The sequence below is a fragment of the Scomber japonicus genome, chromosome 21 (assembly GCF_027409825.1).
Source record: "Scomber japonicus isolate fScoJap1 chromosome 21, fScoJap1.pri, whole genome shotgun sequence".
Taxonomy (NCBI): Eukaryota; Metazoa; Chordata; class Actinopteri; order Scombriformes; family Scombridae; genus Scomber; species Scomber japonicus.
The window spans coordinates 25,001,180-25,028,283 of NC_070598.1; positions in this window are offsets into that span (position 1 = coordinate 25,001,180).

Genomic DNA, 27,104 nt, shown 5'->3' on the forward strand with positions numbered 1-27,104 from the left:
TCACGTTAATCCACTGTCACATCTCCTCAGTTATCCATGGGGCAGCTGCTTCTCCTTCTCACTCACTCACTCATTCACCTGCTCTCTCTCTCTCTCTGTCTCTCTGGCGGCTCTGTGACCGAGCGGAGCCGCAACGGATAGGGGAGCAGCAGGCTCAACACACACAACAACCTAAGAAAATAAGGTTTATACTGTGGAGTTTTTGTACCGGCATTTTTTTTTTTACATCCCTAACAGGAATTTATTAATGTTATTTTTAAAAAAAACACACACACACAGAGGGCAATACGAGGCAAAAAGGGCCCTATGTGTGCACATGCCTGCGGCTACGGACCAAACGGAGCAGTACCACCGGAAACCATGGGGGTGCAGTGTTGCTGTCACTACTCGATACGTAGCTCTACTGAGACATGAAGAAGAAATGACAATGGTGGAACTTTTTGAGGAAAGGTTTTGTGAGTTGGTTAGAAACTTTAAACATATCGTTTTTGTCTTTTATGCAAGAAGAACATTATCAATATCTCCTCCACAGTCGCCATGTTTGTTTTTGAGTTTGTTGTTGTCATATACTTTTGACTTGGTGCTGCCCCCTGGTGGTTGTATTGGTTAACATCCATGCCAACGTAAAGGACGCGTAGAAGTATGTGAGCAGTGACGGTAACATCATTTGAAAAGGACGGATACATTTTCATACGTACGTTGAGCATAAATGGGCTTTAACTCGTTGAGGGCCTTCCACTGGTTTGTTCCCGTTATTCCCATGTCCCTCATGAGGCGAACGGCTGTAGTTCCAACAAAGCTTCGGCATCCCACTTCCACCAGATAGATGGTGGTTTTCCAGCCTGCCTGATTGCACTCAGCAGCACGGTCTGAATACTTCAGCCTCTTCCTCTCTGAGGCCACCTCTAGCCACTCCTCTGTATATAGTTAGTGAAAAAACTTTAGATTGGATTTGAACAAATATTAATTAGATGTGGAAAGTGTAAATTGAACCAAAGTTGAATCAGTGAAAGTTGAATATGTTGGCACTCATCTTGTCAAACAATGGTTTCAGGATATTAAAGGTAATGTTGGTCCAGCAGTTATTGTCAGTCCATCACTTACGTCTACACTGAAATATCTAACCAACATTCCCATGATTTCCATGGATTTTGGTAAAGACACTCATGGATACCAGCCTGTTAACTTTTGTGATCTCTTGACCTTTAGTGCCATAAAAACGTCAAAATATTAACTTTATCTTGGAAATAAATAAATAAATAAAACATTCCCATCAATCTCAGCTGTGCAAAGGTTAGGATATGAACCTTTAACAAAAAGATGCTGAACATGGTAAATATTACAACTACTTCTACTTTCCCATAAACACACCCTAAAGTTGATGTAACTGTGGAGTTGTCTGTAAGAAAGTTGGAACATTTCAGACACTGTGACATAAAAGATATAAAGGGAAGTGGTTTCAGCTACTTCTGACAATCTAACAAACGCTCCAGACTTTGTATGAATGGGACATTATTGATGAGAAACAGTTGTTTTCATTCAATATACCAAAATAGAATTAGAACTTCAAGAAGATCAACTAGAAATCCAGAAAGTTACCTCCACAAAGGTACAGTACACAAAGCTGTATGCAATGCATTCTGTTGGCTGGTCAGTCCAACACTTTGGCTCAGATATATCTCAACAAGTATTGTATGGTTTTCCATGAAATGTGGTACAACTATCCATGGTACCCAGAGGATGAATCCCTCTGAGTTTGGTGATCCCCTTACTTTTTCCTTTAGCACTACCATGAGGTTGACATTGAAATTTGGTTTGCACATTTATGTTCCCTTTCAGATCAGTTGTACTCCCTTAACTTAATCAAGTGCCATCATCAGGTCAAAATGGAACAACTAATGACATTCCCAACAGCCTTGTCATTTATGTCAAAGCATCACTGTGCTTGAGTCCAGCCTCACAGAGTCACTAGAGTGGCTGTAGAATTTTGGTCTTTTTTATCTGTATTCCTCTTGGCCCGTGAGAGGTTGACATCACTTTGACTAGGGACAGAAAAGAGACATTTTGGATCCCCTAATTTTTTTTTTTTTTTCATTTCAAAATAACCATCCCCCATTATTTTTAATCCCAGGTCACAACTCATTTAAGGCATTTGTGGACCTATAATTAGCCTGGCAGTTGCTGCAGGTCTCTCCATGACGGATAAATAGTAAAGGTATAATCGTGCAATAAATTACTCAGACCATCCTGTGATCGTAACACTGGATTGTCTATATGCCAAGGTTCTAACAACTGTATCTGCAGAGCTGAGGATGCAAAAAGAGCCAAGCAGCTTCAGCTTGTTCTCATACTACAAACACAAGATTATATCCCAGCCAGAGGTTGTGTACAGTTGAGCATGAGTGGACATTTTGCTTTGCCTCGCAGTGTTAAGTCTCTGTACAAAGATCGATGGAAGTATTTCCACATATTGATCTGATGTAGGGGAAGATAGAGCAACAGCCATGAGGCTCAACACTATTAAATATAGCAAAGCTGAGAGTAATTTGTTTGCCAACATAAGCACAAACAGTACAAAAAAAAAATCTGGATGCTATGAAGTGCCAGCATGTGTGGGTTTGTGTAACAAGCATCAAGACACAAGGACAGAAAAGAGATAAATACAAAGAAAACATGAGTAGAACACTATTAGGCTGGCACGTTGTTATTACACTTACAGTTTTCTTTACCTCAACCTCTTCAGAAAGGTTACGCTTTAACCCCCAGGCTCTCTGGTTTATGATATCTGTCTAATATATCTGCTTCAACCGTAATAGAATGGAAATGTGCATGTACTGTATGTGCGTACATATATGTACATGTCAAGGAGTGACTGTACCAAAAAAATACTATAGATCACTCATTTGTGCAAGTGCCTTAAATAAATATAAGTGACACAAACCCTCCAGTGTCTGTAGTAATGATGGAGGGAGGAAATCAGGAGATGTTACAGAGCAAAGAGAGGATATCAGACTTTAACAAAGGAGATTGCCATTTGTTTCCTGTTTCACTACAGTGGACAACTTTAACACAAATAGCAATGCCCCCCCTCCAAAATCTATCTCTGAACTCAATCAGACCTTAAACATAGCATGGTCACATCATTAACACTGATAGGTAATGGTTTTGACAGGGGCACATATATTTAAAAATCAACACACAATTGGACATGTTGTAACCCACCTACCCACATCCCTGTTTTGTTTTATAATATGTTGGGTTTTTTTTTAAAGACTGTGTAAAGTGAATTCAGACATTTTCTTCTAAACACATTAAATAGATCATAAATGTATTTCCAAAAAAGGTGTAAAAAGCATTTCAACCATTTAGATTTGAATTGTGGAGCTAGGCTTCACAAACTGTGTTCAAGATTTCTGTGTTCAGGATTTAGTGGACGAGTCTGAAAATGATTGGCATAAACTGCTGCTGTAGAGGTATAAATACATTCAGCGCACACTACTACTACTACAGTCTACAGTTAGCCAGTTAGCTGAGTTAGCCACCAAGTTAGCCACCGAGTTAGCTGCCAAGCTACCAGCTGAGCTAGCCGCTGAGTTAGTCTCCGAGCTAGCAGCTGAGTTAGCGGCAGAAAGCTCTCAGACTTAGCGTCCATGTTTCGGGTAGAGGTGGTGACTTTGATTGACAGGTGACACTTTAGTGAACTCGGCGGCACTCCCACAGCGTTTGGGAGCAGAGAAAGAGGCTGAGTTTTACACAACTTTGAAGCCTAATTTCATATATTTGGTAATTTTTTTATTTTTTAATATTCAAATTTGGCAGGGTGGTTAACAACACACTTTTCTGTGCTATGTCAAAGTCAGAACACATATTTATTCTTACTTTACACATTTTTTTAAAACAGGCACACATTGATAACAGACCCAAAACTATGAATGAGAACTATGTGAAAATTGAATTAAACCAAATAATGAATAAATCTCACAGGAGACAGAAAGGACAAATAATGAAAGGAAGGCAGCAAATACAGCCTTTGAGTGGATTGATTGATTGCAGCGAGGAGTGGGTGTTCCTTTCAAGCAGGTACGTTTGATTTTTCCTCTGCCTGGGAAGTGTTCATGGACAAATGATTTGTTTTGGAGTACTTATTGGTAAAATTATGTGTGCATAGTTGCTTCCTCTCTGTTTCCTTTTGCTTTTTTTTTTTTTTTTTACACCTGCTATACAATTACAGATGTTGCTGAATGTTGGAGTGGAAAGCTTCTTCTTCCTCTTCTTCCTTCTGCAGTCCCAGACATGAACTTCCTGCCCTGAGCCAGCGTATATCCACTAACCTGTCCTCTGCATGACCTGAAGCTGAACAGCAGCCTTTATATATTATACAGGCATATCCCATACATAACACAGCAGTGCCATAAAGCCTGCAACAACAAATTCATTTCCATATCATCCATAACATTTTCATAATGTGAACCACCATGTTGCTGTATATCGGGTTCCTTGGGGTGAAAGACATAACATTTTCCTACACACTGCAGTGGGATCACACACACACACACACACACATGATGGTGCAAACACACACTTATATCCACAAACTGCAGGATCGGGGGGGTGAGCTTTGGGACCTGCACTGGCATAATGGGCACTGCACTAAGTCATGCATGTATTCATGTAGCCCAGCAGCACAGAGGACACTGTGATCTCTGTGTCAAACATTGCTGGCTTTCACACAGGAAGTCAACACCTGCATACCACTTCAGCCATGTAGCTGCTGTGCTGTGACCCTTATTGCTTATACGTGTAACTTATGCTGCTGTTTTTACAGTCAGACACCAGAGAAGAAGCCATTAGAAAGGAAGGGCCACATATCTAAATATTACAACTTATTGGTTGCATATAGCACTGAAACAACACTAGATATATGGAACGCCTGAATTGGAATGATGCTTGTTTGAAAGCACAAAAACAGACAATACAAGATTCAAATGACTGACTCCAATATAAGTTTGATGAGAATGTACATGACTCCTGTTAAGTTACATCATATGTCTGCTAATATTCCAGATGTTTGCACTAAAGGTTTAGATGAGAAATGTACTCTATGTCACTGTCTGTGGGATTGTCCAAAAATCCCAAACTTCTGGAAGGATGTTGCAAAATGTTAACTCAGTGTGCGTGGAATAGATCCAAAAGACTTTGTATGAACCTGGAAAAAAAACTAAACTTCTGGACTCTGGACTTCTTCAAACCAGGAGAACTATTGCACCATGCTGGAAGAGTATGGATGCGCCATCAATGGGAATGTGGATAAATGAGTTATTGGTATTGGGCTGTAGAGACTAACTTACATCACTAAGGGCAAGCAGAAAGACTATATTCAGCTCTGGGAACCATACATGGATATTATTACAGATGGAAAAGGCTTTACCTGAAAAATAAATAGTAAACTTTTTATTTTATTTAAAAATGATGCAAGTTGAGTTGATCTCTCTCTCTCTCTCTCTCTCTCTCTCTCTCTCCCTCTCTCTATCTCTCTCTCTCTCTCTCTCTCTCTCTCTCTCTCTCTCTCTCTCTCTGTGTGTGTGTGTGTGTGTGTGTGTGTGTGTGTATGTGTATGTGTGTTGTGGGAAGAAGCCATATTCAACCCTTGTTTAGTCTTAACATTCTGTATAATTCCCTTATTCTAAGGATCGAAGAGGAGGAAGAGTACAAGTTTATTATTATTATTAGCATTATTTTTATCAATTATTATTATCTAAGAAAGTAGCAGAAATGTCCACAAAGTAGTTTTGAATGCATTTTATTGATTTTACTGAGGGGAAACTATAACAGTCTTCTTTGTCAACATAGCATTATATACTGTACAATGAGGAACGTAAGCATTACACACACTTACACTGTGTTTTAACAACAGCAACACATGAGAAAATAATAGACACAAAACAAAACAGTGAAGAACATAAATAAATTAACTACCACATGGGACAGTATTTAAGTATGAGTGCATGGACAGCACTTAGTATTTGTTTTAACCCTTAAACAGGCAGGAGTAAAAAATGAAATCCTAATTTTCTCATGTGCGCCTAAGTAAAACATTTAGATAAATATATTTTTTTAATATGTTGGATATTTTGGATTTTTATGAGTTGTATCTCCCCCAAAATACATTGTCCCTATTAAGGTATAACATGGTCATAATGGTAATAAAATGTAATGCTTTATTTGATAAAGACAAGTGATACATTATTGCATTCTCTTGTCATTAATATCACACATACTAGTTTCTAAACTGAGTTGTATCATTTGTATTTAAGTACGGGCCTCCAACAAGCTTCAATTCTACCAATCTGCTCCTCCCAATTCAAGGCACATATTACCATTGAACAACCACCTTAACCAATTATGCTCCTAACAGGGTGTTAAAGAGTCTGTATCGCTTGGTGCATGTTTCTATGGGGGGCATCTCATCTTCTTGCCTGCCTCCACTGCAGGCTCAGAACATGATTGAGCCCACTGAACAGCTTTCACTGGCATTACAGAGGTTGCTTTCTGCTGGGGAGGTGCTTCCTTCTTTCAATGTGTGGGTTTAGACCCTTTTTTCCAGCTGCTCCAGGAACACCCTCCTCTCGTTCTGCTTATCAGACATACATGTAGGGTTGATACTGCAGAAGATGACCAGCAGCCAGTGAGCAGTCATCCTCCTGCAGCTGTAAGTTCCAATCATCTTGTCCAGGCTGTTCAGGAGTGCAGAGCAAAGCTCCAGCTTGTAGTTTCTAAGTGTGCCAACCATAGTCATCTATCTGTTCAGGAGCTGCTGGCTGTGTTCTTAAGATGTCAAGAAATTGACATGTAACATAGTGCATCTGTCACATCAAGCCCAACCTGCACTCCCTGGTTCTTCTTCAGGCCTCCATCAGTCTGCTTCCCTTTGTACACTTGCATCGTCCAAGTGTAGCTGAATTGTGTCTTGATACCATACTGTCCTGGCTTGCCGGAAAGGACAGCAACCTTTTGACAAAATAAATGACTGTCAGTAATTATTATCAGTGTCACAGAAAACATTCACATAAATCAGTGGTATTATTAAGGTTGTACTCAATCATAGCTACACCCATCTTGGACGTGTGTTATGGCTGCTAGCAGGTCATGACTTACGGTTATCCAATCGTAGTATTCTTGATAGTTCTGATGATGGAGCTGACATCCTTGTCTCACACTTCTGACACCAGTGTAACTGTGTGTGTATCCATGGGGTTTTTTACACTCCTGCTGTCAAATCAAGGACTACGAGACTCACAAACAGTTTTTACCCACAGGTTATCAAGATCAGATGAGCAGTACAACACACTAAATACTGCACTCCCAACTGACACTATCTGTTGCACAAAGGCACAGAGTCACTCAAGTTATGCAGCACTTCTCTTGCCTATTCATTTGTATTCTTTTTATCTAGCTTAATTTTATTCTTCTTAGTCTTTTTATCTTTTTTTGGAGACTTACTTATCTAAATAAAGGCATTTTTGCCAGTAGGCAGCAGAGAGACCAACAGGAAACAGAGAGAGAGAGAGAGGGGAATGACCTGCAGCAAAGGTCCCTTGCTGGAATTGAACCAGGGACACTGCCATTATGTGGCATGTGCGGTAACCACTCGGCTACCAATCTTTTTAAATTAGAATCAATTATTGTTGTATGTGCTATTGTTGTGTGTAAGTGAGAGCAGCAAAGTAAGAATTTCACTGCATTGTCTGAACCTGTGTTTTTTTTACCATATGACAATAACATCTTGACTCTTGAGAAAGTTTGAAAGCCTGTTGATGATATTGTGGCATAGAACATTGCCTTTCCAGTCTCTGCATCCCAGAGACTAGATGTAGCCACACTTCGGGACCTATACACACCCTCTAAGATTAGCTGCCTTATGTAGGCACGTAGGTCAGTCTCATCCATCCTTTTCCTTTACCTCCATATTTACAAAAACACTCCAAATATGTTATCTCCATCGTCATGATTTTTTTCTGCCATCCAGCCCATGGTGAAAAGAACCATGTTATTTTGTTATTATTTGACAAAAATGTCTCTCTTTCAACTTAGGGGATTTCTTCATCATATGAAGATGATGTATTGTGCTCTAGGTTGTACAGTATTCCTCTTCAGATACTGCCTCCTCTTCTAAATCATTGTTCTGTTGTTCCTCCTGGACATCTGAAAAAATCTGATCTACAATCTGTTGGGCCCTAAAATGTGCACTGATGACTTCAGCAAAGAGAGAAGTGAAGGTAGCATGAACTGCAGCACCTGTATAGCCTCTGACTGTATTTCCCTTTAGACAACAATGCTTTCAAGGAATGTTTTTGAAATCAAGTCATGTGTGAGGAAGTGGAGGGGAAATACTGTTTTAGTTTAGTTCTGTCATAATCTCAGTTTTTCATTGTGTGTGTGTGTGTGTGTATGTGTGTGTGTGTATTCATTTTTTGTTCCTCTTGTTTTACTTTTCTATTACTGTATATGAGTCCCAAGCTGCAGCACTAATGTTTATATGACTTGGCGATAGCGGCAAGGGAAAACTGTAAGTGAGCAGCCATCTGCTTTGACCGGTTGGGGTTGAGTATATTTTATACTTAAAGATAACTCACTACACTAGACTGAGAAATATCAGGTTTATCATTCCAAATGTAATCATAACTGAATGAGGTGTAGAAATTATTTTCAGAAATGAAGAGTGCAGTTAAACCAAATCAATTAAAAACCCTAATGGCTGATATTAGTAGGCAGGCTATGTAACACTGATTATCGTTGTAAACATCTATGGTGCAAGTTGGGATGACCCACAGCTTTTTATTAAACTAATAGCCTCTATCCTTGATGTCGATACTTATCAGCTCATCATAGCAGGAGACATAAACTGTGTAGTGAATCCACAACTAGATAGAGCCAAGCCCAAGCCAGACACCAGGAACTGTTGATTAGTATGTCATGCAGTCCAATAGTCTTATAGATCACATACAGTATTGTCATATCAGACCACTCTCCAGTACAATTGAACATCATTTTTTCTGATAATGCACCGCCACGATGGTCATGAAATCTTGACCCTTCTCTATTGTTACTGTTACCTTAATTTGGGGGAGAAACGTATTCAAATTAGCAGCAATTAAAAATGCTGTTAAATAGATCCATTACACAACAGTGAAGGGGGGGTGGGTGGGGGTGGACAAAGGGGGGGGGGGTGCACTGAATCAAATGGGGTGATTCTGGAGGGTGTTCCTGTAAGAATGACTGTGTATCTATTCATCTAATAATTTAATAATGTAATAGCATCCTCTCCCAGCATGCACTAGTTCTAAGATTCTAAGAACCCTGAAGTGTTAAATTCCAATCAAATCTGCATACAATTTTGCAAATATTTCAATTTTAATCACAAATTCTCTCCTGTTTTTCAATCATCTCTCCACACTCTCCCAAATGAACAGATTCATCTCCTCTGAAGACTATTTGATGACAACCAATTCATGTAATTTGGGTTTTTTTACACAAAGAGCATGATATCCCAAAGTCAGACTTTCACTTGTCTTCAAGCTTGTCATTTTGTGTCCAAACATTTCCCTACATACCCAAACCTCTTCAAAGTACCCATTACAGTTAAATCCATTTGACAGAGACTACATTTCCTGGACATAATGTTATCCAAAATATTGATCTGCCAACAAGGACTAAAAACTAAAATCTAGCATGAAGCCTGGGAACAGCTAGCTAGCTAGATATGGTAATCCTTGGGGGTGACTGGGTAAATTGCATTTCTGCTATCATATCATTTTTAGAAAGTGGGAAAGAGAAAAAACTGAAAGAGGAAGAGTGAATAATGTGTGCCATTCCTTTACTACAGGGACAGTATAGAGTAGAGTGGAAGATCCACAGTTCAGGAAGTATGCTTCTTTTCTAAATTCACATTCATAAGACACACTGGATGTTAGACCTAGATATTTATGTTAGCTAATCAGCTGTATTATATCAACTTTGTGACCTCCTGTTGCTTTGGTATGTTGGTTTATTAATACTGCAGGGAACAAAGGAGTGAGGTCTGCACACTGTTAAGCTCCTGATGAATCATTTTATTACCCTTTTTGATGCAATTTATCACTCTATAAGATCTTCCCCAGGCCTGCACACACTCTGTTTGGAACAATAATTGTGTCTGATATGTTCCTTAAAATTGTATTTTCTTCTTCTCCCTTATTAAAAGTTCCAGAATCTATGTGTATTCCAGTTTTGTTCAGTTCAGATGTTTAACACAAGATTCATGTGTCCAACAACTTCACTGTAAAGTCTATTATCAGTATATTCACTGTAAAAACACTGTCAAGTCTATTATTAATATATTCACTGTAAAGTATAGTATCAATATATGTGAGAATAGACAAACTAATAACTATAACTGTAACGTTAACTATAACAACAACAATGTGAGCGTCCACACTGACAAGGGTAACGTCCTGTAAACAGCTGTACATGCTGTGTGCTCCAGCTGTGTCTGCAGCTAATTATTGATGAGCCGTTACTGCTGTACGTTGTACAGAAAAATATATTATTATCGTTTATCAAATGGCTCTGAAAGTGATTCCAATGATATTGTTCTCCTCTATCGTTATCATTATAGTTGTGGTGTGGACTCCTTTATCCACTCGAATTAGAACAACATTTAAAACTATGCATTTATAATTATTATTCTAGTTATCGTTCTCAGTGTAACAGCCCTTTAGACCCAGCCCTTTAACTCAGATTTTCACTAAGCATGGGGAAACTTTCCTATTCAGCAGATGAATGAGACAACAGCTTTCTACTGTAGTGTTAAGCTCTGCACATACATCATTCTCCACAGTTAACTTCACCCATCCAACTGAAGGGAAATTACAAAAACATAATTTTGAGTGGAATGAGACTTTCAGTAAAAAATCTCAATACTCTGCCTTGGACAGAATCTCTCACTGTATGTCAGTTTTCCCTGTGGGGGATGTGAGTGAAAGACAATCACACAGCATGCTATGGATCATCAAACATGCTTTATAAAGTTAACATGACCAATGTGTGCCAGTGTGTGTGAGTGTGTGTGTGTAAAGACGTGATAGTGAAGACAGATGAGAGTGACAGGGAGCCAATTGGGTGCTCGGTGCCACAAATTCATTTGGTGGCATTTGAGAAGAGGGTCCCCGGCCATGTTGGCGCTAGAAAAACAATTAGCCACAGAGCCTGAGGTAAATGAAGTAGAAAGGAAATAGAAACTTGATGACCCTGAAATGCTGGTCCTCTAGAGGAAGGAAACAGACACACAGAGCTGAAATGAGAGAGAGCTGCTCTATAAGCTGTAGATCTATACACTTCCTCTCTCTCTCTCTCTCATCATTGTTGATGGATTAAAAGTCCAGTTCGAATGAGCTCGGCCAAGAGAGTAATAAGCGGTCCTTCTGGCTCCACTGTCACTTGTCAGTGCGTGCCTGTGTGTGTGTGTGTGTGTTTGCAAGAATGTGTGTGTGTCTGAAACAGTGCCAGCAGCCCAGTGCAGTTCACTCAGCAAGATGTTAAAGATAATCAGAGGCAATGGCCCTGCATAAACCCTCGCTAACTGGCAAGCTTGCTACAATATGCTGCCTAGTGAGGTAAACTGGCACGGTCTCTCTCTCTCTCTTCACACACACACACACACACACACACACACAAATATTTACTAAATGGTCCATTTTGTTATCACATTTCTTTCTTTGTTTTCATATCGTTAACCATGGCAAACACTTTCTCTAGCACAACTGTAGCAAATAGCATGAGATTAACAGACATGACAACAATGTAAAAGCGATGTTAACCATCCATTCTCTGCTGCTTGTCCTGGTCCAGATTGCAGTCGCAGTATGTTAAAAACCGTGTAAAGTCAATTCGGACATTTTCTTCTAAACACATTAAATAGGTCATAAATGTATTTCTAAAAAGGTGTAAAAAACATTTCAACCATTTAGATTTGAATTGTGGAGCTAGACTTCACAAACTGTGTTTCAAGATTTCTGTGTTCAGGATTTAGTGGACGGGTCTGAAAATGCTGTAGAGGTATAAATACATTCAGCACACACTGCTACTACTACTACAGTCACTACTACAGTCCACAGTTAGCTAGTTAGCTGCCGAGCTAGCAGCCGAGCTAGCAGCAGAAAGCTCTGAGACGTAGCGTCCATGTTTCTGGTTGAGGTGGTGACTTTGATTGACAGGTGACACTTGGTAGGGGGCGGGGTTTCAGCGAACTCGGCAGGCACGCCCACAACGTTTGGGTAGGAATTTTTTTAATCATTCAAATTTGACAGGGTGGTTAACAACACACTTTTCTGTGGTATGTCAAACTCAGAACACATATTTATTCTTACTTTACATGGACTTTAAGCAAAGATGTTCAGTCGTTCTTTTACTTCCATCCACTACCTCTGGAGAATGTGGCTGGTTTATCCTGCTGGCAAATATAAACAAGATCAATTAAGTACAGACTAGGCATGGGCCGGTTACCGGTTTCAAGGTATACCACGGTATGAAAAAGTACGGTTTCAAAATTTTCTGTCATACCATTCCTGCGGTATGAACGGGTTTTTTTAATGTGACGTCTGGTCAGAGAGAGAGTGGAGGTCGCTCAGGTTGCGTGCAGCTGCAGCATACAGCAGCCTTCCTCCGGCGCCCCTCCGGTTGCTGTTACAAGCAGGTAGCTCTGCAGGCCGTATGATGGCTGAGGAGGCGAGCCCCCCAAACTTTTCCCCCTGTTTAAAAGGACCAAGTCGGCTGTATAGGAACACTTCGGCAGTAAAAAGACAGACGGCCGCGGCTTGGAGGAAGAAGGTCCCAACGTGCAAAACATGCTTGTGGACAGTGGCAGCGCGAGGAGGCAATACATCCAATATGATAGTGAGCAAGTCTCCAAAAAAGGTTGAGATTCAGTTTATTTATTCAGTTTAATTTATGTCTGCATTTATTTATTTATTTATATTTATCTTATAAGTGTTTTTACTTTTTTCAATTATTTATGTTGATTCTTGATCTTGAGCCACAGGTTAAGTGATTGCATTTATTTGCATTTTGTGTTTTTTTTACAAAAACTTAATTTATGTCTGACTTGAGTTGGAGGTTTAGACTCAGTTAAAAGGACTGCATTAAGGACTGCACTTATTTTTTCAGCATGCTAACAAGTCAGTTGTCAAGCTGTCAGTAGAAAATGTATTGCAATCCATCCAGCTGCTGAGATGTTTCAGTCTGGCCCAAAGTGGTGGACCAGCAGAGTCTCACAGTAGTTTGTCATACAATTGAATCTATACATTTGTGTACAAGGAGACAAACTTTCCATTTTTTCCTACGATACGATTTGATTCTACGGTTAATAATTGTTGTAGATATTTTATAAAATAAAGAAGCCAATTCTATGAAAGTGACAGTACAATATTTTCTTTTCAAATATGTAAAAAACACATATCCCCAAGCATTGTGGCTTTATGGCACTGGCAAAAAAAACCCAGAACAATAAAATCACAAAATGTATTTATTTTTAGACATGGACCAAAAAAAAGTCTGGCTGAATCGTTGGATGGGAACTCCAGAGGTAAAAGTAGCAGAGAACATTTCAGCCTGAGCATAGTGTTTTGAACACTAGAATAGGTAACAAAGGTGCAATATGATCACCTCCATCACTCAGGCTGACGCTGTCGTTCTTCACTTCCTCCATTTTCCGTGTTGTCACTTGTTTATCACTCATGCTAATACCAGCTAGGCAGCTACGGAGTTTTGCGAGCAGCTTCAGCTCTCGCGTTGTTTTAAAGACGCTGGTGTGTGTGATGCCGTCAACCGACTCCAAGTCTCGCGATACCCGATCCATGACTCTACAACCGATCCATCTAGGAATTCATGGCTAATTTGTATCGATTGAGGACGCTGCTACCGATGCAGCCGTATCTCTCACTTGTTGAACCGAATATCCAGTCGGATCGGTTTATCGTTCACAACCCTACTAATTACTGACCATATATGTTTTTATGAATGCAACATGTACAGTCAAGTATGAGTAAAGACCCATTCACGAGTTATTCATCTTGAAAACACATTCAAACCTGTTCAGTAACCTTTAATTACACAGGACAGGGCTTGTTTAGGGGGTGTTTAAAAACCACACCTTTAAATGTTGTAAGGAGGGTGACAAGAATACTTGGACAGATAAGTTCTCACACAAAAATGTATTGTCTTGGATTTTCTTTTTAAAGAGAAGACATAACAAACCCTAACCCTATCCCATTATAACAAATTAATCTGTATTTTTTTTTTAAATTAAGAATAATCAATTATCAGATTTTTTACAATTGTTTTCTCACATAACAAAAAACTAAAATCAGAAAATGAAAGAGAACAATTTGCAATATGTAGAATTTATTTGAATCAGCAGTAACCTTCACACCATCCTGTCCTACCAAGACATTCTGCCTTCAAGGAAGTTGAAGACGATGCAAAGGATCTCCCTCACATTATAGGCTTCTCTTAATTCCCTGTTTCCTCCCATGTGGCAGAGAGATACTGGGTGGTACTATAAATGTTCTGGTCTCCATGCCTCTCCACAAATCCCATCTCACATACAGTACAACCCACCATTGCTGGTTCTTTCATGGACCCCATTTGGATCACTCAGAACCTGGAATCAGTATCCACAAGCACTAGGGCTGGGTATTGTCAATGATTTCCTGAATCGATTCAATCCAATTTGATTCGATTCAATATCAATTCAATTTTATGTTCCCAGAGTTTCTGTTTTGTAAGTCAGACAATATTTTTAACACGCAATCATGTGTGGACCCCAAATTCTTCAAGAGTAAAGTTAAATCATGAGTCTGATCCAACACTGGGATCTAGCATGATAGCATCTATGTGTATTTACCCTTAAGACCAGTGGCATTTTAAATCATGTCATTTTGAATTATGTTGTCATCATGTAACCAATGATTTTCAAAAAATGCACATTGCACAAGATTATGGATAAGCATGTCAGTTCAAATAGAAGACAAAGTTGTAAACTCTCAAATTATAATTATTATTTTAAATTTCATGCTTCCATCTGTTCTCTCTGAATGAGTTAAGGATATGGAGAGCTGGTTTGTAGTTTAACAACACACTGAAAAGGCTGGTCAGGAAAACACTGCTTGTGCTGTGCTGTTGTATGTGTGGGTTTTAAAAGATGACACCTAAATTTGAAGTTCCAGGATTTATTATAACCTCAATCCCAACTGAGACAGAGTGACACTTTGCTTTGCAAAGATACACTTGACTTGACAATAAAAAAAAGGTGTAATGACTCAGGTGTCACAAACAGATATGACCAAAAAATCGATTCACAGAATTTTGAATCAATATCGAATTTTTAAATAGAAAATCGATATTAATTGATGGATCCATTATTTGGACACACCCCTAACAAGCACCAAAAGCAGTTGGGCAATTTGGGAAATTCCCTTTTTTCCCCCTCAAGCATGGTGTCACCTCTTTCCAAATGTCTTGTTGGTCTGGGCAGGATCCCCTCCATCATCACTTTTTCAATGGCTGCACACACCATATGGACAGAGTTGATCAGGATTGTGTGTACTAGGTGATACCTGAATGCTATAGGCTGACCAGTGAGTCCAGGCAAGCCAAGTACCTGTGAAGGAAGAAACAAGTAAGGATGCATTCCATGTGAAATTATTTTATTCATATATGTCTTATGTATTTTTTTCAGTTGATGTTTGCAATGCAACATGTAAAAGAATTAAGGGATATGTTTGTGATCAGTAGAAAAATACATAAAGACAATGTCCTTTCCTTTTAACCCACCTACAGCCAAGAAGGTCTGTATGAAATTATTTAAAAATGTATTTTTCATGGTGTATTGTGTAATTGACATAAATGAATAACAAGAACTAATGTCTCTTTCTTTTTTGCTGTTGTTCATTTTAGTTCAAAAGCAACTTGTGAGTTCCCCTTTGTCAATATCTGGATCTGAGCAACAATCCAGTTGTAGTACCCCTGGTATTTTACACCAGGACCACATTTGGATCTCCGACCCCAAAGCCCTCTACATTCCATAACCCCAGGGGTGCAGATGTCCACCCCAGCAGTGGCACGGCGAGAAGCCACAGACTACAGACATTGGGGAGCAGCTGATGTCCATTCTACAAGAGTCAAATCCCAAACCACACGTGCTAGATGGTGAGCTGGATGAATCATACCACTTTGCACTAAGCCTTGTGCCAATGGACAAGGACAGAAGGCACTTAGGACTTCGGACTTTTCCACATTTTTCATAACCCAACTACTGTCCCCCCAACAAGATACAGCTGGTTGGCAACCCATTTATTCTTCACCACACACAGCACTACCCCCCCCCCCCCCCCCCCCCCGGCCGTCAGGGCACTCCAGTCACCCTCCAGGCCAGTAGGCTATTAGCCAATTACCCATCCCCCACTAAACATCACAAGAGGGACAGGACCATACACTGAAACGCTGTCCTCACAATGTGACTGACAATGGGACGACACAGGCATTATTTTAAAAGGATGAATAGTTATTTAATATATTAATTTGCAATCTTAAAATCATATTGTTTCTACTTGGGCCCTTTTTTCTTAACTTGCCACTTTAAAAGGTTTAACAATTATTTGATATATTTGTTGTTTTTTCTGTGCTACAAAATATCTTTCTTTGGATTTTGAATTTTGAATATTAAACGTTAAAGCTTGTGGTCAGTGATTTCTTGTCTCAGTCCAGCTGCCAGTCTCTGCTTGGGTTCTATGTCAGCTCTGTAATTTGTTGATTGTCTGGTTCAGTTGAGGGGCAGTGAGGGACAGAAGTTCATCTATCTGCTCTGCACTCATCTCAAAATATTGATTATGGCGTTGGCTCTCCAGCCTCAGTTAAGCCACAAGATGATGAAAAAAAATCCCCTTGTTGTCTTCTTCTCTGGTTGAGGGGATGCACCCAAAACTGATTCCTTCCTCTTCTACCCTGCAACCATAGTCGTTCAAGTAGAAAAAGAAAAAGAAAGTAAGAGAAAGTATTGTCCTCCTTCTCACAGGTACTGTATGTGAAAAATAGATACAAAATAATTATTACTATTGTTACTAAAACAGCCACAAATCTCTGATCCGGTTCATTCCTAACTGAACCAAGTGTATTAACTGTCTGTAGCAACATAGCAAAGTAAGATAACAACAACACAACATTAAACACAATTGAATGTAGATGAAAAAAGAAACTATTTAACTATGTGGCCTATCTAACCCTGGTAGAAGCATAGTAATCAGGGAAATATCACCAAATCAGTAGTAAATCAACTTAGGACAGACACAGTAACCTTGTTGTTCTCTTCACACATCTATAGTTCGCATTATCCTGCAATTCCTGTGTCTTCTTGAAATTCTTATTTCAATATATAAATATGGTCGAGACAGTTACACTATATGATCTCACTGAAGCTGGTGTATTGAATGGATGCTGAAGTAATTAACTCTCACATACTGTAAAAACACATTAAATGTCGTTCTTTTACCCTGAAATTTGATGATATTTCTTAAAGTGGCCCAAAATGCACAAAAAATACTTTAGGTGTTACACATTTTTGTCCATGGAGGCTGTTCTGGGTCAAATTATCTCTGTATCTATTGCCATGTGTTTATGTTAAATGAATAGTTAATAGTTTTAATAAGATTTCTTTTTATGATGTACAGTAGCAGTGAAGACTGATGGCTCTAATGGTTATACAATAAACCCCACACTTCCATAAAGTTATAAATACATTTACATCATTATTACTATGTTATATTTTCATGTCTTAGGTTAAATAGGACATGATATTGTGTGATAGGAGCTGTTTAGTGGTGTAAAAGCTAAAAAATACACTCTCTCTGCTCTCTGAAACATGAATCAAGGTTTAATCACATTTATTGATCAGTCAGATTTCTAAACACATCAGTGGTTGGTAGGCTATAGACTTTTTATGAGGGGATTCTTAGACTGGGTCAAAACTGACATTACACATAACTTGGTAATCCATCAGTATATCAACACTCATTACTGTGAGACACAAACATTGCAGAACATAGTTTAATAAATGATCTCTTGTCTGGGATGGATCCGGCCAAATTAAAGGGCCAGCATGTTTAAAACTAAGTGCTTATTGGATAGTTGAACCTGAAACCTCCTCCTCCTCCCACAGCTTCCTCATGTAGAAATGTTGAGCCTGTTTCCAACTGTTTTTGTGACTGTGAAAACAGTAAAATCCATCAATCACATTTGTTTGCTCAGTGATCAGCCAGGTGTGTGGAACTGTGACAGTAGCCCGGGTTTGACAATCTCTGTCAATTTCTCTTTTTTCATCCTTTACACTGTGCATCATTTTAATTTGATTTATTTTTATTTTTTATTTTTCTGCGTGTACAACTAAATTTTTCTGCATGTACAATAAATGAATCACTTTGAGAAGAGGAAGTGTGCACCATTTTTCTCAATAGTACCATTCATCACGTCTCACCCCTCAGCGATGGTGAAAAGGGGAAAAAGAAAACACAAGTTTAAAGTTGTTTGTACAGCACTTCTTATTGAAGCATACTTCCTCCTCAGATTTATAATTCAATATGTTTGTAGTGCTACTGCTGCATTGCTCAACATTGAAAATGACATTAATCACTGTTGTTTGCATAAATGCTATTAAAAGCATTCTCATCATTAATATCAGTAGAAAGCTTACGTTTGAGTGGTAAGTGCTTATTTTACAAGCTTGTTAGTAACTTCAAGGCATGAAAGTGGTCAGATTGAAGCAGTTTAGATACAGTGTTGATACAGCATATTCAAACCCTCCACCCATTATGCACACATTCAGAAGTGATCTTATAAAACCGGTGATTATGGGGTTTTTTTTATTATTAAAAACAAAGCTTTGCAGGTCGTTATCCTAATCGTCACAGCCGTAGGCCTGTTCTGTACATCGCTGTAATAACTCTACTACATTATCATTCGGTGCCACCATGGGCACCCACTAATAAGCACCCATAAACACTCTCATCATAATGCATGTATAACCCCAGTCCAATCCTTACTGAAAATGAACAAGGATCTGATCTGGGATTCGGAGGCCTAATTCATCCCTTTAGTGGAATGGGCGAGCCTCAGCCGGCTAGCTGGGGAACATCATTTATGCTAACAGGGCCTGTGGAGACTCAGCCAAAAAAGAGGGGAAATATCATTAACATAATGCTTCATTTACATACCAATCCTAGCATCCACACAAAGACACACACACATAAATGCATGCATAAACACATACTACACACATGCACTAATACACATACTTTGTTAGTTTAGGAGTGGATTTAGTCTTACCACACACACACACACACACACACACACACACACACACACACACACATGCACATGTGCATTCATACAGTACATGCACACACATCTGCACACACTCCTATACAATATAGTATAATATTATAATGTATATACACATATACTGTATATATTCTCTGCACAAACACACAGAGAGATAAAAACCCACACATACACAGTCATTGTGAGCAGAGCAGACAGCGGTGGGGGTTGGATCGAGGTTCAGTCCCAGCTCTTTGTTTGATGCCTGTATGGCTGTGGCTCCTTTTAATGAGCTCTAATGGCAGTCCAGAAGGATTCTAATTAATCTGCACACATACAAAAGGCCTGTCTCTTCCTCTCTGTCTCTCTCTCTCTTCCTCTCTACCTCTGTTGACCCCTCTCTCTCTCTCTTTCTCTCTCTCTCTCCATCTCCAGCTTTCGAGAATCCTCCCTTTCTTCCCTCCTTTCACCCTTCTCTCCCCAATCTGTGGTGGATATTAAAACCAAGGCATGTATGTGACAGGAGGTGAAGGCCATAAGGGGAAAAAATGGATGATTTAATTGCACCAAAGATGGCTATTATTATGAGATTGCAAAAGCTATTTCCAACAGCAGCAGCAGCCAGGAGTCATCCAAGCCCCCCCCCCCCCCAACCATCCCCCAGTCTTAAGTGCCCAATGTTCAGCTAGCAAAGGTCGTGCCACTGTTGTCACCATTCCCCAAATGAAGACACTAATGAAAGGTTTGACATTCGCTCTATGGCCCGGTAGCTCCATCAAGATTCCCCCTTTTTCTAGTAAAGCTACTTCATCCTTATTACACTAGCTTTGAGCCAAGCTCTTGAATAACCGAGAGGCTGACATTAGCAATCAGAGGCATGCTTCGAAAAGCACAATGACTGAAACAAGCCTTTTATAGTAGTGGAGATCCCACCATGGTTCTTAACAATATTATGGACAGTATAGCATTTTTACACACATTGAACACTTCAAAAGATAATTCCAATCACTGCAGAGGTAAATACTGAGATGAGGGAAGCTACAGAAGATGAAATACAGTCACTTAATTAGGAAGGTTAAACAGGCTCAGCATTTCATTCTGTATCCAATCTGCACACACTACGTTCCTGAAGGATTAGTTTCCATTTTAACTCCAAAAGTGGTGGTTTAAACAATCTGGATCAGCTTCTGGCTTGTTCACAACCTTTCCACTTTTTTGACTGTTCTACTTAGCAGTGGCAATGTTTCTGTGCTCAAATTTCAGCTCTTAATTTGGGGAGTACAATGCTATCATAATCAGTACATGAAGATGAAAGCTGTATTCAGAGAGAAAGCAAAGCATTTTTTTCCCCTGGACTGTTTGTGCAGTTGTTGATTCGCCCCAGCAACTATATCCAGCGTATAGATTGTAGATGTAAGCTGGCTAAAATGTGTCTTTGAACAGCTCAGCTTCTGACCGATCATAGAGCCAGTATTATTATAGTTAACTAAAACTAAGACTAAAACTAAAACTAGCAATGAAAAAATAATTTAGTTAACCGAAATAAAAATAAAAATGATAACTAAATAAAAGCTACTATAAACAATGCAAAACTAAGTCAAACTTAACTGAATTGATAAAATCAGTGTTGCTTTTTAATGTGTCTTGTTCAATTTGACTTCTTTAGATAACAGGCTGTTTCCAGTAGGGGGCAGCAGAGTGGATGCCGGCTGTTGCATAACGCACAAGAAGAAGATACTTGACATGCAATTTATGATTTTCTAGAAAAAGAAAAAGTAGTTCCAGACAGAAAACATCACAGCCCAATAAGGGAATATGTTGACTACAAGCACCTAGTAGATAAAAGTAAAAGTGTTGTGATATCTTATCATACAAACTTATCAGTGTATTTCTATGACTCATTGCTCATTATCACTCGATGTTGATTCCATCTTTCTTTTCCCGAGGGGCAATTTTTTTTTTTTTATCGTTATAATTCATTTTAATGTAAATAGGCGCATCAAAATCCTCCTCTAAATTATTCTCAATTGTGTTGTGTTTATTTGCACTGATGTGCAAAGGCCTTCACAGTGTCAACCTGAGCTAAATGTGCTTCTTCCACTGAGTGTGTCATGCAGGCTTTACTCAGGCAAAGCAGCACTTTGAACTGAATGCTTAGCTTGCTAATATGCACACAATGATGATTTTAACATGTAGGTATAATGTTTACAGGTATTTATCTACATACATCTTATGACCTGCTGCTGAAACCAGATGGAGAGGGGAAACCTTAAATGTCCCATTGACACTCAGCAAGATAACTTGACCCATGTATCAAATAGCATCTCTCCAACAAGTCGTTCATAAATCATTTAACATTATTGTAACGAATAATGAAACCTGGCTAAGACCTGGTAACCTGGTTTGTTCTTCTAAATGCAATCTTAATTTCTCCTGTACAGGCTGGTGGCTTGGTGGTTGTTTTTAACAGTGACCCCTTCAAGTGCAGATCTTTACCCTCTGAAAAATAGTCTTACCCATAAAATGCTACTGTACAAGTTGACAACACTGAAAGCATTTCACAGAGTTTCTCACAGTCTGGCTGTTCGTCCTCCTCTTCCTCCTCTTCCTCCATAAGAGTTAGCAGCTTCGTTGTCGACCATGTCCGCAGCTTTTTTTCATCACTCCAGCTTCCCTCATCTCCTTTGTTAGCGTTAGCTATCTTAGTTAGCTTCCAACTTCGAAGTTCAACAGTCCAAATATCTGGGTTTCGGCACCATAAAGTTGTATAGTTGGAGCTTCTTTCCAGGAGGAAAGAATATTAACTGTCAAAGTCAGAGTTTATTTGCGGATTTGCTGCTTCTTACAAACATTAACAGATGATGATAAACGGTATCATTGGAAAGGAAACACTCTCAGGATTCTTGTAAAAGTGTCTGTGTGATTCTGTGACTTACTGACAAAGAGTGGCAGAGGTTACAATGATGGGGTTGTTTACTCGCCCATAGGTTTGCCTTTACAATGACATGTGTACAGACATTCAGGGACCTCTCAGCGAGATATAGACACAATGAGGCCACAGCCACAGGTCTTGGCTTCATGCAGTCCAAATTTGGAGTCAAAAGACCAAAAGATGAATTTTTCAGAGTTATTTTTTTTGGAGACTCCAAATGGACACTTGGTTACCAAAGCTGTATAACCGCAATCAAACACCTATAACTTCACATCCCCTTTGCCTACAATCAAAATCTTGCTAATGAAAGCTGACACCATATTATTATTATTATTATTATTATTATTATTATTGTATTATATATAACCATTTTTTTTGTTTGGCCATATCTATCTATCTATTTATCTATTCATCTATTTATCCATCCATCTATCCATCTATCTGACTAACTAACTAACTAACTGTCCATCCATCTATCTATCTATCTATCTATCTGTTTATTTTGGTATAAGTCATATGTCAAGTCGAAGAAGAACCAACCGTGTACCAAAATGCCGAGTGCGTAATGATATATGGTTCAACTCTTTTACGCACAGGGCGCACGCCGGTTACGCTTGGAGTTTGTTTATGGACAGCCAAACTTAATAGCTTAGTGTCATACACCGTTGGAAACCTCTGACTATTGGCTAAAAGGTTATCAACTTCATTTCACCGAACATTTCCATTGGCTGGAACAGCTGTCAATCAAAGCCATGTCGTCATTGTCGTCGGTCACATGTCCTCATTGGATTTGGAGACATGTACTGCCTAATCCTAAACACCGATTGGCTTGTGTGTGGTGTCGTCAGAAGCAGAAGAGGATCACGGTTGTAAACACCTAGTCACGTGTACTCTGAGATGGACGTGCAGGTCAGGAAATGACGTAAACGGACCGCATATGGTTTGTTATTTGTGTTATTACGTTACGTGTTGGACTAAATACATGTTGACATATTGAGGAAAGTATTCCGGTTTTATGGAAACGGATTTCATATTTCACAAGAATGGATACTTGGCGAGCTGTACAGAAAGTCCTGAGTCATAAGATGATTGTTGTGGATAAAGGGAAGACTTTGAAGGTATGTAGCATAGTAGCTTTTCTCACTTAGCTGAGGGGCTAGCCGAGGTAATCGCTAATACTATTACGGCTGTGAGCAACCATATAATTGGTGAGTGGTCTTGAATGAATCAGGAGAATCTAAGCTTTCCAACAATGTACGGCATGAATATATATGTTTAAGGGTTGGTGTTTAAAACATTCAGAAGAATGTGTGGCTACCTCCTAACATCCGTCCCGTCCCGTAGACGGAACAGCGTGCGTTAAGAGGTTAAAGTAGTAAAGTACAAGTTTGAAATGTCAAAGCCAGTACTGTGTACATACAGATTCTTTTATTTCTGAATGTTTGATATATTGTCTATTTGTGGAACAAAGTCGGATCATCTCTTAATAGTAGCTGACTTTAACATCTACAGTATATCTACTACTCTGCAAAAAATATGACTACTGACTTCCTACACCCACCTCAGTTTCCTACACTCTATAGCTCCCTATGACCCCCCCTCCCGTGTTTCCTCTTTCAAACCCATTTGTCTTGTTCCCCTATCTCATATGATTTCACAGATGAAGCACACGACTTGGCCACTGGATCTGACTTCACCTTTACTTCTTAAGCAAATATTTGATAGAGTTTATCCATAATAAGCTTAGTCCCTGGATTACATCCCACCCTCCTTCAACCATGCCACCATTCAATCCTTAATCAAAAAACTCATTTAGATCAACTGTGCTTATGAACTTTGGACAACTTTAGTCTCTTTTAAGTTGTCTTGAGGATTTTAGATGCTGGATGGCCAAAATGTTCTTTAGCTAAATGAAAGTAAGTTTGTTTTTTCCCCCCATTTTCTGCCCAGTTTGCCACTCTGTCACTTCCTAAGCTAAATATTAACCTTTATAAATTCAACTCCACCCCACCCACCTTTTAAAAAAATATATCATAATAACCCTTACATACTGTTCAGGGTCTAATTTGACCATTTTTTTACATTTGAGAGAAGAAAAAACATTCATCTTACCCAGGAATTGACAAATTGATGAATGACTCAAGTGACCCTGAATATACAAACATGGAAATATTTCAAAGTTCTAAAAATGTTTTTGTGGAGCTGATACACAGGCCCGGACAGCAATGGAGTATTTTGTTTTATTTTTTGTATTTAACCTTTATTTAGATCTCAAAGGGATCATTGAGGGCAAGGCCTTATTTTCAAAGATTGACTGAAAAACCACCATTGAAAAATACTGTTCATCCATCATCATCATCATCATCATCATACACTGAAATGTTCTCCAGAGTTATATAAGGTTGGATCATTATAAAGTGTCAACAAAAAACATAAAAAGTAAGGATTACACTTTCTCTGCTCTCTCAAAGCATCATGATAATGGGTTGGAAATAATGTACACACACTAATTATGGAGTGGATACTGTGAAATGCCCAAATATAAACAGTAAGGGTTAACTTGGTAGCTAGTTATTTTTCATTATTGTTTTTTTTTTTATTGTTTTTTTATTTACCTGTATCTTAAATGTGTCTGTAAATCACTTACAATACAAATATAAACTTAAATCTACATTTAATCAAATGTACATCAGTCTTCAAAAGCCTACAGTATATCATTTAAACTGTGACACACGCGCGCACACACACACACACAGAGAGAGAGAGAGAGAGACTTCACACAGGGACAGCATGATAGTGGAGTCAGTAATATGAAACTGAATTGTCTTCCTGGAAAGCCTCCCTCTCTCTTCCTGAGGGACTTCTCCACTCTCAGCCTCCGTCCTTCAGCTGCTGCTGCTGCTGCTGCTCCATCCAGCTCTGCAGGTTCAGTCAGGGACACACAGGAAGTGAAGAATGACTGGAAGGAGACATAGAGTTTAAATAGTGCTTTATCAATATGGATTTCTCTTTCCATCCCTGAAAGACATTGTCATGCTTTGGTCTTATAATGTTTTAAATCTGTTTCTTGATCTTGGTTGTAGGCTGCCAACCCACAGCTGGACAACACATGAAAACTAGCATTTGGACTAATTCTGGCATATTTACAGATATGTTTATTAATATGCACTGTCCCTGACAAATAAACTAATAAAATAAAATAAATAAATGAGGATCTGCTGTCATGTATGATGGTGTATTCTACAGGCTGTGTGTTTGTTTTGGATATTTATATGGAACCAAAAATAAAATAAAGTTTAACAAAAGCAAAAGATACACTTTGTGTTATGAGGATAAGCACGTATTCCTCTTGGTATATGCATAGTGTGATATTTAAGAACAAACAGGGGTTGCCTGCTTCTCTACTGGGACCCTTCCACAGGAAAGCATTCAAAAATAAGTCCATCATCAGAGCAGTCTTTTTTTTCTCTTTTTTAAAATCTGACAAGAAAGCATTTACTGTAGCCTATTTATTTAATGTTCCATCATCTCTTCCTTTTTCCCGCCTCTACACCAACACACTCTTCCCTCCGTCCGTATATAATAACACTTTTGAATTATGGTCCAATAAGTGCTGCTTCTGGCAAAGATTTTCATGTAGATAACCCTAACCCCCCCCCCCCCCCGCCCTGCCCTGATCTTAGAGGGACCGTTTCTACTCTTTCTAACCACATTTTTACAACACAATCAAAAAAAAATGTTCATAAGTCTCACTGGAGCAGACAGGCTGGCTAGATTTGACCTCAACATAGACCCAACCCAACAGGATCCTGTCCCTCTCTTATTCTGCTCCTGTCCCTCTCTTATTCTGCTCCTGTCCCTCTCTTGCTCCTTTCTAAAAATCAGTAAAAGTCTGAAGTTGTGGAAAGCCCTTTTTGAGTTCTCTCCAATTGCTCTTCTATTTATTGTTCTCCCAGCAGACAATTCACTACCTGACTACCAGCGTGACCTTTTGGGCCCAGGGTTTGGCAGCCCCTTTACAGACTTATTGAGACCTTAAATCTTCTCCTTCCTCCCGCTCCCTGCTGAGCCTAGACATGTATGACCAGGATGACCCATAGTTTTATTATTCTACACAAAAAAATCAACTTTCTGTTTGCCTTTTCTTTTCTTTTCTATTCTTTTCTTTTCTTTTCTTTTCTTTTTTGTTTTATTTTAATTTATTTTCTTTTATTTTCTTTTATTATTTTATTCATTTTATTATGCCATGGCTTGTATATACTCTTATACTGTGTTAGGATGTGCTTTTTTGAGCTACTTCAATCTTTGTATCAAATCTCACTGAACAATATTATAATTGTATTTAATATAATACATCATGAACAAACAAGCATGCAGAAAACATGTTTTAAAAAAGAGGCATGTTTGTTTTGTGGCCAAAAATCTGATATTTCTTTTTGGTCTTTTTCTTTTCTTTTTTTCTTTTGTTGGTAAAATTTAATTCATTTTCTTATAATATTGTAGCATAATTTTTCTGTATGAACAGATATACTGACAAAAAGTATTCCTAATTTGTGAATGTAACTTTATCCTTTTTTATTTACCGTAAAAAACGGTGTATAATACACACCTTTAACGTGATTTTTTTGTGGTGTGTCTTATTTAGTTAGTTTATTTAGTTGGATCTGCATATGATTATAGGTATGTAAAAGGCTGTATGATGTTATCATACGCAGCATCCACTGCATCCAGCAGAAACATCTGATCTTGAGGCTGATGATCGTACACT